Below are 13451 nucleotides of genomic sequence, written 5' to 3' on the forward strand. Positions count from 1 at the left end.
TAAAAACTACTTATGCTACAGATTCAGCAGTGCCAAAAATGTTAACTGCTGGTCAAGATTTACATCTTGTTTATGCTTACAAATTTCTTGATTCAGAGGTGTGTGTCGTTCTCCAGGAATTCTCTAGCAGTGCACTTTTCTGGAATAAATGCAGGCCAAAAATGAGACAAACTCCACTGAAACTGTGCCACCTAGCTTTTTAGGTTTGATTTAAGTGTTCTTAAGAAGATGTAAGGAGAGGTTCTCTGCTCCTTTTTCTTGGAGTTTATTGTTAGCAGCCAAAGATCAAGCATTTTTAGGCAAGTACTTCACAAAAAATGCTTTCAACCTTGCAAAGTTGGTTTATATATAAACTCCATGCATTCCCATCTGGTTACTTTTTGAAACCTTCAGATTTGTTCACTGAAGCAGACTTCCTTTCCAACTCTTTCTCACCAATTTCTCTTCTGCAGCGTGATGAAGTTGGGAACAGTCTGTTAGCTTTACATCCCCAGTGACACATTCGTATCTCTCTACCCCAGTCCAATCTAAATTGGCTACTTTCCTAGGAGTACATAGAAATGAGAAACAACTAGTTAGGCTGAATTACACCACACTGAAAACTGTGTAGCTGTTGATGTAAACAATCTGGTAGTCCCAGACCATGCCTGGCAACCAGGGCAAGGTGCTTTCCCACCTCCTGAGTGGCAGTCTGGATTGTTCTGGTCACTGCTGGAAAAATTAGGCACCTTTGTCAAAGAGGCCATCCATTTCAGAACAGAAGTAACAAGGTAGTATGGTCCTCATCTTTATGTCCAGTTTCTGTTTGAATCTGCTATGCCCGAGTTTCTCATAGCTGCAATATGTTGAACTCTTCCTAAGGAGCAATCTCATGTCCCTTCTGACATGTTGCCCTTTGACCTGGGATTAACTGATGGTCTTGGCTGAAAAGCTGGTGGTCAGCTGGAATATCTTGTTTTATTATGAATGATTCTTGTCAAGGGAGATCAGTAAGAAGGCCAGCTAGATCCATCCATGTGTTTCATGCTCGGCATTAGTGTTGTGTATGTGATTAGAAACTCCACGTCTCCTCTTATGCCTGCATGGCTTTCGAACTGACCTATAAATGCAAGTTTGAGTCTAGGAGGTGGGGGTTGGGTTGGGTTGTTCTTTGGTTGGTTGGTGGGTTTTTTATGGCTATTCGCTTTTGTCTGAAAACAGAAGCTTGGGAATTATGGGAGCCCTTATATACATTGCTACCATTGATGTGTTTACAGTTTGTCTCCCTGATCCATTATTGTTGGGCTGTGTTGGGTTTTGAGCAAACATTGCAGCCGCTTTACTCATAACAATAGATTTTTTAAAATTTTTTTTTTTTTGACGATGTCTTTGGAAATGGAAATATACAAGTCTACTGGTATATCTCTATTAAAACTTTTGTGGTGTTTGCCCTGCTACCCCATCTTTGCAGGAGAATGTGTAAGAGCATCACCGCGTGCTGCATTCTTCCTTCTGCCAGTATCTTCCCTTCTAAACAGCAAGTTTGTGGAGAAACCACTAAAAAGGGAAAACAATGTAACAAAACTAGTGGGGCAGCAACTTTCTCCTTTAGCCTTATGTATTCTCAATGTTGACTGGGGAAGCAAACAAACAAAAAAGATGGTGTTGGGGGTAAGGCGCCTGGCTGGGAGGAAAGAAATCTGGGTTCACCTACCACAGAACTTTAGTCTTGCAGTGCAGGCCCTGGCCTAGCTTGAAAAATGGACTGCATGGACAAAACTGGCCACAGTCTAGGCAAGAAGTCTTAATGGCAACAGGAAGCGTTCAACCTGGTTGTATCAAACGTGCATAGTATTACACTTGTAAAACTGAATCTGAAGCTGTTAGGCTAATAGCTGAGCCTTTGCACAACCTTGAGGAAAGCAAATCATGAAAAAACTTTATTTAGTGTATGGGGCAGGAAGGAAGACGGTACAAAGCACCTTGAAGCATATTTGGGAATAATCTGAAGTATCTTTTCAGTCAGTACACAATCCCAGTCCTGAACACAGCATACTACGTGGGTGGGTGTGTGTGTGCGATAGAAACCTCTGGGGCCCTTAAAGAAAGGAGAGACAAAACCAAGGACAACGTAATGTTATTCGGCAGCAGGCATTGTAGCTCTTGTTGCTTAGATGGACTTTGAAAGCCCTGCTTGCTTGCAGGTCTTTAAAACATCTTTTCCTTCTAAAGCTCTGCATCAGAAATGAACTCTTCAGTGTTTGAGAAGCGTGATGAAGGTGGCTTATACATTCCTTTTTGCAACGTGGGAAGCCTAGGAGACAGCCAGTGCAATTGTTTTTTTTTCTGTGAGACGTTCCCAGCACTGCTTATGCTCTGGGATAAGGAAATGAGAGAGTGCAGGGAAAAGGGGAGATTGTGTCACCAGATCCTAAACAAATTGATAGGAGTAGAAAAATCCCAGATTTCCTTGGCTAAGCTACTGTAGTATAATAGTTGACTGCAGTTTTCTTTTAACATGGTTGGCCTGTGATAGAGTCTCTGTTCTAAGTCCAGACTGTGGGTTTGTCACTTAATACGCGCTGATTAAATTCTGTAGGATCCTGTTCCTTTGGGCCAAAGTACGTCTTTGAAAAGGTTATCTCTGCATGAGAACAAGCACCTCATACTGCTGGGGTCTCCCACATAGCAGGGATGGCTAGCCCTTGATTTACCCATACATAGCTAAGCCTTCACATGAGAGAGCAAATACTGTATTAGTGAAATTTTTCTCAGAGTAACTGAGCTAACAATCTGGTTTAGGGTTTTGTGGTGTATTAAGTTATTAAAAACTAATTTTGTAAGTAAGCAGCTGTTGTTTTGGCTCAGTTTTACTTCAGAATAATCTATCTGGGTGTATTATTTGCTTATATTGATACTCAAGTGTTGCATTTCAGTTGTGTTTTACAGTACAGCCAGAATGTCCTATAACCTTTGAAGGAAATAGAAGGCTATTGTAATTTAAAAATCCAGAGGCTTCTGATAAGCCCCAGGCAAAAAAAAATCCAGTGCTGCTCAGTTACAATATATTTTGTTTAATCTTGGTTGGAGGGTGGGGGCCATGGTCACAACCCATTTCTGCTTGCTTATGTCTTGTATCAAGTGCCTTAATTGTTTCTCTTTTTATCTTTTAAGGATAAAGCTTAGAAAAACATATTTGGGTTATTTTTATCATGTATCTAGCAATTGGAAGTGAGTCTAGTTTTAAAAGAAGCCTTTAATTTTCTTACTTATATTCAGGATGAGGTGAACCAATACAACTTCTTTGTTGTGGCTTTTTAAAGCAGTGGGAAATCTCAGAGAGCTATTGTGTTCATTCAGTATCATTTTAATGGTTTGCTTCAATGCTGAAAAGCTCCTCAGAATATGCTTCAAGGTATTGTGCTGTTGCCTTGCTTGTGTTCTGCAAAGACCAAGCAAATGCCTTTATGCCTTTCACTGGCAAGAGCAGAAGTCATTTTTATTGGGGGGGGGGGGGGGGGGGGCGTAATACGCTGGGGAACGGCATCTTCTCTGCGCGTGAGGCTGCTGTCACTCCTTCACCTGTTTAATGTCTGTGGCTGAAGTGCTGTATATTTTTAGGCATGGTGTGCTTAGAGAGCACAATCTTTAGGCTTGCTGATGCATACTATCCTCCAAGGTGACTGTTCTCCCTCAGAGAGAGTAACAGGCTACTTGCCTCTGTGGAGTACCAGAATAGAGGTTGCTCCTGCCTCTCCCTGCATGAGCAGAACACGGCTGCAGCTCGTAACTGCTCAAACACATGCTGCTGCTTAGACTGTGCTCGAACGCTTGTCTATGTCTGAAGAACCTTTGCCCATATGTAGTTATTGAACAGATGAAGGTAAAATATCTAACGTATAGCCCTTCTCACTCATTCATTTCCATACAGTACTTATCATTACAGTATCTACATACAATTACCTTTGTGTTACCAGCAGAGAATCAAGATGCAAATTGGGGTAAACTGCTAATTTGGGGCTCCTTGTGTGAGAAGTTGAAACCCTCCATTTGTTAGTACATAACACTTCATACATGCGTGCACGGATGTGCTTTCTACAGCTCCAGAAAATGATTCTTGGTGGTTTTGGCTGCAGCCCTGGCATGCAGTACTTGCATGTGCTTTCACTCAGCATTTCTGTGCAAATCAGAGGTTTTCAACCTAGTTACACAGAAAATAAAACCAGTTATGGTGGTTGCCTATCTAAAAGTTGGTGTAAATGGCTTGCTTGCCATCACACAGGTACTTTGTGGTGAAGCCTTCTGGCATACTAACGCAGCAAGCAATTACCTGAGTCTTAAAATTGTCTTTCTTTTCCCACTTCTGACTCATACAGAAGGCAGCTTCTGCAACAGAGTGAAAAGGGACATGCAGACAGCAGTGTCTCCTTCACCACCTGACTTTGCCTTCCTCCCCACGCAGGCCTATCTCATGCAGAATGAGGCAGAGCCCCCAGGGGAAAAATAGCATCTAATCACATCACTGGAAGCAGAGCACTTACGCACGCAGGTGCTGGAGCGAGGTCGCACAGCCTCCAATTTTAGTTCTATTTCTGAAGCCTGGAGTACTCAAATGACATTTTTCCTTCCCCCTTTCCCTCCTGCTCCCAAGCCTTGTTTATTATAAATCTAACTACTCAAGGCCTGATGATGCTGTCATGTTTATTCATAAGCTGGTGAGAAGAAAGGATAGAAGCTAGACCTAAATTGCAGATACAATTTTATTAGCTTACCAAGTCTGCACACAAGGAGGATTGCTAGAGGGCGAAAAGCCTTTTGGCTGAGCCTTTTGGCAAGTTGTGAGGTACAGTTCTCCAGGAGATAACTTCACTGTTTGGGGGGGGGGGGGGGGAGGGGGCGATACTTGTTAAGCCTCCTCTATCTTAAAATCCTCTGGAGGTAAAACCGATGTTTTATGTCAATAAGTCTCAGGTTAGAGGGAAAGTGTTTAAAATGTCAGGGTTTGAATTCTGTAAGAATTCTTCCGTTTTTCAGAACTTAAGGTAGAAAGTGATTACAGGAGAGATAGGATGAGTGGCACTAATCTTTGGGAAGTATTTTCCATTCATTGCAGTGTGGAAGCGTGATAAAAATTTTAGATCAGGTAGCTGAAGGTCTGGCATTAGTCTCTGTCTGTTGTTGAGTGATAACATTTTCCTGGATTTCTCCCAGACTCGTTTAATCATCATCAGTCCCAGGCAAATCTAGCAAGGACGTGTGTTTGGATGAGAACTCTGTTGGACTGAAGTATTAAACAATGACCATTCATACCACTGATACAAACTGGTAATTTTTGGTTGGATAGTTACAATGATGCCTCACAACTTAGGGATAAGCTAAGGGATCCAGTGGGCTACTGATGCCAACTGGGCTCTGGTAATTTCTGCACTTGGGCATAGCTGAAGGTAAAGTTAAGCTCAACAATTTACGTCAAACCTGTTTTACTGCTGTCTAAAATAAGTTGCTTTCCACAGTTCATGCATACGGCCAGCTTTCCTTTCATTCAGTAAGGTACTGCGTAACAATTAAAAATATCAGAATAGCTTCGAGCTTTTTCTTAGTCTCTACATATTATTCCTCTATGCAAAGGTCTCTGTAATCTCTTTAGTGCTTTCTGGGGAAGGAGGTGGGATTTTCCCTTCTCCCAGAATAGGTCTGTAGTCTAAGCCACCATCTGAATCATTAATTTTATATATAAACACCATTATTTACTATAAAGAGCTCGACAACTAAAGTAGTACTTGTTGCATGTCCTTTTGGGGTAATCTTTGCTGCTTGGCTCAGGTCTTCACAGTACACATGTACTTCCTTCTTTGCAATGTTTTCATCTCCATAAAGGCGAAGAAAGGATGTGTTTATTTTTACCCATTTAGAAAGGGCTAAAGCTTAGATCAGATCTGGGACTTGAGTTTGGCACTCAGGTAGCAACACTTAACAAAGGCTGATCTAGGCAAGTGAAATTGGATTTTGTTATCTTGTGTTAAAGGCTCTGGCATGCTTGTATCTTTAAAACGTTAAAAGCTAAATGTCATCAGATTCAAGATTCTTTAGCAGGCACAATGCTAATGTGAATGCTAGCTACAAACCTATTTTGCTGTAAAACTCCATGAACTCAGTGAAAATGGTTTTCCAACACCTGAAAACTATTAATACCTTGACTGGGAAATTTGTTTGGAGGTATTACTGCACATCGATGTTGCATTTTTAATAACCCTGTTTAGCAAAGAGAATATTGGCTGGTTTATATAGACTCAAGTGAGTCGATAAGTGGGTAACAGATGCATGTGACGTGCTGGAAAACCACTTACAGAACAATAGCCAAGGTCACTCCGTGTCATTTCTGCAGCGTGTGGCAGAACTGCGGAGCCAGGTCTCCCTCACCTACTCTTCCAACCAGGAGAAATGTAAACTCCTCTTCACAGACCCATGCATAAATAGATTGACTTCAGAAGAGAAGGAAGACTCAGTGGCAGGAGCTGGTTACTATGGCTATATGCATTACTCACTCTAAATGGAGAAATCAAGCCAACAATCGCTGTATACATTAACTATATTTGTATATGAAGGAAGCTCATTGCCAGCAGCTGTGTGAAGGTGTCGTGCTGAAAATCCAACTTTGTTCGTGCCAGTCAAGGACTTAGTGACTTTCATGCATTGAAAGCAGTGCATACTGAAAGCAGCAAAACTTCTGCACTGTGGGGTCGGGTCCTTTGTCCTCCTTAAGCCCTTGTTTTGCTCTGTGCAAAAGTGACCTCAGATTCCTCACTGCTGTGCCCCCAGTGATCATAGAACAGCCCAAGTGGGAAGGGACCTCGGAAGATCATCTGGTCCAACCTTTCGTGGGAAAGGGAGCCTAGATGAGATGATCTAGCACCTTGTCCAATTGCATCCTAAAGCCCTCCAGTGACAGGGGCTCTGCCATGTCCCTGGGGAGGTTGTTCCACTAAGGTGGAAACAGTATGTCATGATGCTGGCTTGGAAATTATGGAGGTGCTAGGTGGCCCAGGCTCTGGTGCACAGAACATGAGAAAAACAACTTCTACCCATGTTGGCTTCAGAGTCCAGCTTCTAGCCAGCTACTAGCTTGTAGGACTGTCACCAGAGCCACTTTGTCAAATGTCATTGGAATCGATCGGTGAGGACAAAAGTAACTGTAGGCGGGGAGAGATCTACAGCGTCACCACAGCCTTATTTTTGTTGGTTACAAATTTAAAGAAGAATATTTTTCTTTCCTTTTTGAAGTTATCCACTGAAGCTAGTGTTTCTGTAGGGTACCTAGCAAATACAGTTCCCTTATTTTGTTGCAGGGGGCTGTCAGTGGCTGTCAGGGCTGGGTGTTGGCTTCCCCCTTCATACAGTGCTGCACAAACAGGTAAGTGTTTGGTAGGTGAGGGGGATGAAGCTAAGGCTGTTACCACCAAAGGCTCTGGCTAAAGCTCTTCTTCCTGTCTCCAGTGCCCAGATTTTCGTACACGTGGGAGCAGTGGACTTGGGTATTCTCGAGAGACAGTTTGTAGCTTGGAGCCCAAACTGATGGAGCACTTCTATTACCTGCTATCAGTTGTAGTTCCACTGTTAGGGCTGGAGGAGGTTTTTGCACTTAAAGTAGGGGCTGAATCTTTAATCTGAATGGAAAATAGAGCATATTTGCTGTAGATGTAAAGGCTTGCCTTTTGAAAATGGACTAGATTGTTGCAATCTGCAAATCTTTTAATTAGCCTGAGTTCAAATTAATTAAAAACTGTCATTTAAAGAATTAAGCATTTGTGGGTTTTGCCGAGTTCTGAATGACCTTAATGGAATAAAACAGACACTTGGAACTTTCCATATAATTAAAAGTAATTGAAATAATCTGCCCACATGTATATGAAGAAATCAGCTAATAATTAAGCCAAGTTATTAGCTATGGCTGTATTTAATGTTACATATAGAGTACAGCCAGGCTAAAAATTCTTAAATAAGTCCACTGTGATCTCAGAGATAACACAACTTATTATCAGCCTTCTGCAGTGGCTGAAATGCCACTCTAATGGGGGAGAGGGCACACACAAACTTTCACTGGTGGATTAACTGTTACTTAGCTTTAGTTCTTAAAGGTTAAATGGCTTAATGGTTGAGTGGCTTGCGTGTTTCCACTTGAAATGTCCCCCATACCCCTGAAACCTTGCCTGCTGGTGGGAATTAGGGAGAACCACAGAGAACACCAGAAGTTTGGTGCTGGCAGGACTCAGAAAGTAGGATCTTCACACCATTTCTTTGTATGTGTTCTCCCTTTTTAAAAAAAAAAAAAAAGCCCTAAGCCAGTTCTTTTAGTGCAAATTAAAAGCCAAACCTGTGAGTGGAATGGGCTGCTTTGTGAGGCTCCAGTCATGGAAAATAGGTGCAAGCATCTTTAGAGGACTGGCAACCGCTGGTTGTCTTATGCTTCTCCAGTAGCTCTGCCCTTAAAATAGTGCTCTGCTCCTCCAGAAGGCCAGAAATCTGGTGCAGGAGCCCCAGCTGGTGCTCCTCGTTCAGTCTCCATGCAGTCATTTTGAAATGGGAACTTCCTGAAGGGAGGAAAAGAAAAAAAGCCTGATAAAATGAATGAATGCTAGTGATTACTCATTCAATGAATTCAGAAAGGTGGAATCGGCTTTAAAAAAGCTTGCAGGAATACAAACACTCAGATGCCTTAGTCACAGTCTGCCCTCACTATACAGCAGCATTAAGAGTTTTTGAACTCCCTAACTATATGTTTCTTATTTCAATTTAGTTGGATTTCTTTTTAGCTAATCTCGTAATTTCCTGGATCAGTGATGCTTGGTTGGAGGTTAATGGCAGCATCGTTGTCTTATTCCTAACTGTAATTCTGTCCTTAATATGTATTTTTCTTCAAGTTGAATACATAAATACTGGGCTGGATTTACTTAGCCTGGCTGATTGGAAATACTGTTGGTGCAGGAGGATGGTATATCCTCTGTGTATTTGCATTTTTAATACTAATGATCTGTTCTTATGATCAGTTTACGCAGAATTTTCAGCTTTTTCAGCTTTTCTTTAATTTAAGGGCCCTAATCCTTTATGGCTAGGAAGATACTCTCTTAGTAAGTGCTGGATTCCTTTTTTGGTGTTTCCGATCTCTAAGGAAATTCTGATAGACGTGACAAGTGCTGAACCTTGAAAATGATGAATTAGATGTCAGTTCTTAATATGTTTTGTCAGGTTGTAAAAACATCCAAGGTGATGTGTCCATCCTGCTGTTTCAATGAGGGTTTTATTGTGGGGGAGGAAGGGGGCATCTTTGAAGACAGTAACGAAGAAAGGAAGAGTAAGTTTGAAACAATTTCTGCTAATTATTCTTTCTTGCCCATACATGGTTGTCTTGTTTTGTAAATGCAGAGCCCCTGGTGCTGCTCTTCTGCTGTGCGCTTCCCCCAAGTCCAAAAAGAGAACGGTGTGGAGGGAGATTACGGGCCGGCTCCTAGATCGGCTTGTCCTTAGGTGAGGGCAGGGAGAGAAAGGAGGTGATGCTAAGGAAAATTAAATTATATGAATAAGGTAAGGTGTGGCTGAACAGTTGTCTTTCGGCTTGCTCTTTGAAGGCACGCCGCTGCGAGCAGCCGTGATGGCTGGCTGAGGTCCTGATGCCTGCCCTCGCACACACACGCTCTCCGCCATCAGCCCGTTGCTGCTCAGCTGGACAGTGGAAGTCGGACACGAACCCCACCCAGTGAAAGAGCTCTGTGCAAAAATATCTTTCCTTTGCTAACACCTTTTCGCCTCTGGTTCCGATAACGGTGGTGGGAGACACTTAGTGGAAGTAGCTGGATTAAGGTGGGCATTGCTGACTCCCAGAGTTTGGCTGTTGTGAAGGGACTTGGACAGCCCTTTTTTTCCATGTCATGACTTTATCAGTGATTTGGTGTCAGAGGTCTGGAGCTCAGCTCAGCGGAGCCCCGTGTGACATGTCACACGTTGTTACTGCTAACAAACAGGCTGTGCTATGGGGAATAGGAAGAGAGTGGAGATTTTGTTTCATTAGTCCTTTTGGAACCTCCTTTCCATAAGCTGTACAAAAGTGCTCATTCATACTTGGTTATTTTAATGCTCATTAAAACACATCTTGAAGCTGTAGTCTGAAAGAGCGTGTCCTTTCTGGTTACAAGAGTATTTGGGTGTTTTTGTTCTTTGGACTTTATCTGTACGCTGTGACCAAATCACTAAGACCTGTCTGCATTGCGTGGGTATGGGATAGAATTCTTGCCTAGCGTTGGACTCTGTCTTAATTGGCATCTGGTTTATTATTTCTGGGGAATGGATCTATACATCTGCTTTCTGATTCTTTCTCTCATTCAAATAAATTCTACTGATTGGTCTCATACTCCAATTTGCATGCTTTTTTCACCCCAAGGCACAGACACACTGTGTGGCAATAGAAAACTAAGTAGTTCAGGTGTATTCAGGATAGTTTTCTGATTGCTGCAAGTAGCTAAAATTCAAGTCTGTGTGTCCAATGAAGAGTGAGCCAAATTTCCCTGAGCTGTAACTTGAAACATAATGGGCACTGCTATTATCTTTGAATGTATCTACCTATTCTGTTTTGAACACTAGTGCCACATAGTGCTATTGCTCCTTATACTTTCAGTATCTAAAATCTGCCCCTCTCATTCTTGATTCAGAATGAACTGGTCGGGCAAGAACGACTTGCCATTAGTTTTTACACAGGTAAGCTTCCTACTTTTTAAACCAAGTAAACGTGAAAGAGATGACCCATCTGGTGAGAAGCCTGTCTCCCCATGGAGAAGAGGGGGACTTGCTCTGAGGGCACTGTCAAATTCTCACAGCCCTAGTGCCTGGTGGTTTTTCCTGGTCCAGCAAGCGTGATCATGAACTGACTGCGTAGTCCCTCTTCTTTGAAGGTAATCAGCTTTGTAACTCCACACAGAGAAAGCAGTGGGAATTAAGTGCCTTATTGTTTATATGGATGTAGCCCCTATTTTTGCCTCAATCAGCTTCCCTTTCCTAGAAAGGTGTTGTAATTTCTGTATCAGGGTGATTTTTTTTTAATTTTTTTTTTTTTTTCCCCCCTGAGGATGGATACATTGCAGATCTTGAATTATGAAGGTGTGTCAGTAATGGATGAATGTAAGTACCCAGACAATGCTAGCAATGCAATGGAAATCATCTCCACTTAAGTTCTGCAATCCCTCCTCTGCAGTTCTGGTGCACGTTTGGGTGAGGATTGGAGGGGAGATTTTTCTGCTCTGGAAAACCCCTGTTCATCAGCTGCAGTACAACAAGAAGGACCAGAATTTCTGCCAGGACCAGTATATCTTGACCGGCAAGAGGCAGAATAATCAAACTTGAAAAATAAAGCTTCCTTTTCTTTTTTTCCATAGCATATTTTCATACCCCAAAATAGCCTATATTTTTGTCAAAGTTCTGTGTTAAATTTTGCAGCTAAGCCTTCTGCTGTAAATTTTGATTCTCTGAACAACATTGGTGATGATTTAAAAAAAATTATATACATCTTTCTATAGCTACAGAAATAAAAATATTATTTTATTGCCCTGCAGGAGTTATTGTTAGGATTCCATTCTCTCCTCTAGCAGAGGCAAGGCAAAGGCACTGGACCTGCAGAACAGCATTTAAAAAGGTGAGATGAATAACCGTCTGCATCCACACGGCAGTACAGCAATAGCTCCTCAATCAAGACTATTCCAAAATGCTTTTTCGGTGAATAGGCTTGAATACCTGGAGCTGCTGGTGAGAAGTTTCCGTGGGATGGGCTGGACAGATCAAAACCTGAGGTTTTCTGTTGAGTGAGTTTTGATGAAAATTTAACATGTTACTCAATAACTGGGCTGGTGGTCCTGTCAAATGAGCTGTTTGGCATTTTCATGCTGCTGAGCTACTGGTATTTAAAGTGAAGCTTCAGAGGCCCCCACTGAGGCAGGCATATTTTCCATTCCTGCTCAGTGTTTTTACAGCAATCTAGCTTTGCATCATCATACCAGAGGTGTTATTTCATTTCTTCTTACTCTTTCTTTTTTTTTTTTTTTTTTAAGACCATTTTGTGAGATCTAAAAATGTGTATGTGGCAGGTACTTTGGCTTTGTGCAATATGCTTTGTCTAAGCATATAATTTTACTGTATGTTTTTCCTCATGTCCTTCATTTTTCCCCTATAAAGACAAAATGTTTATTTCAGTTACAAAACCAGACATTTAAAATCAATTCTGTTACAACAGGAATAGCTGCTGCTGGGAAGCCAGTGTGACTCTAAAGAGAATTAATGCCCGTAACCTCACTGCAAATCTCAGCTGCTGCTGGCTGTTGTGGCGAAGGCGGTCCTCCTCCGCAAAGGCACTGCCCGGCCGATCTCGGCGATGGTCTCTCGGTGGGTTTTGGTCTAGATATGTAGCATAGCCTATCTCCGAAGGGCTCTGCGGGTTCCTCTGGGTGGTCTTTTCTCACCGCGGCCTCCCCGACCCTCTCTCCTGCCTCTGCCCTCCCCAAACCGTGCTGAAGTGGTGGGAGCGCGCAGCAGCTCACCCCTTAACGATCTCGCCCCGCCGTGCCTTTTCAGAAACTAATCTGGAGTTAGGCACGAAGTGCTCGTCCAGCAAAATAAAAATGCCCCGCGCAGAAAAGAGGCTGAGCCTAAAGCACTTGGGGGGGTTTTGCTGGTGGTAGGGTTTCAGCTCTGGCGTCAGCCTCTGCGTCTCGTGGGTGCTGAGCCTGGGTGGCAGGAGCCTGGCGCGGTGAAAGGGGGGGAGCGCGGCAGCGGTGGAGTCTACCACGGCTCGGCTGCGGTACGGCGACCATCCATGGGGTCGGTTCGGCAGGCCTCCACGGGAAAAGTTCGTTTTAGCTAGTAGTGCGCTGTAAGCGTGGAGCATCGTAGCCGGCAGCGGAGAGGCTAGAAAATAAATTTGTTTGCACATTTGTGAATCTCTATACATGTGTGTATATATATGTTTAGATATACACACAGACATATAACTATACACATGTGTGTGTTTATATATATTTATATGCACACACCAGCCATTCTCTCCAGAGCGCTGCTGCTGGAGAGAGGGATGTCATGTCCATTTTTGGAGGTGTTTAAATTCGACTGACAAGAAGCATCAAATCATTAGACCATGTGAGAAGCAGAGACTTGTGCTTTTTCGAGCTCATGGTAGAAAGTAATACCTCTGGAAATGGATTTTCTTTAAAAACTCGCCTTATTTTTTCAAGGAGCTTTGCCGACTGAGTTTCCTGGCGGAGGTGACCAGCTCGGCGTAGCTGTGCATGGAAAGAAACAGCATCTTGTCTTTGCTTTACAGAATGTAAATGCTGAAAAACTCAGACAGTCTGCTTCCTGCAGCACCTTCTTGCTCTTTAGTGTCATGCCAATCACATTGGGTTTATTCTGTCGGCGCTTGCAATGTTAATAAAGTATTC

Source organism: Haliaeetus albicilla, chromosome 6, assembly GCF_947461875.1.
Source record: "Haliaeetus albicilla chromosome 6, bHalAlb1.1, whole genome shotgun sequence".
In the NCBI taxonomy this organism is placed as follows: Eukaryota; Metazoa; Chordata; class Aves; order Accipitriformes; family Accipitridae; genus Haliaeetus; species Haliaeetus albicilla.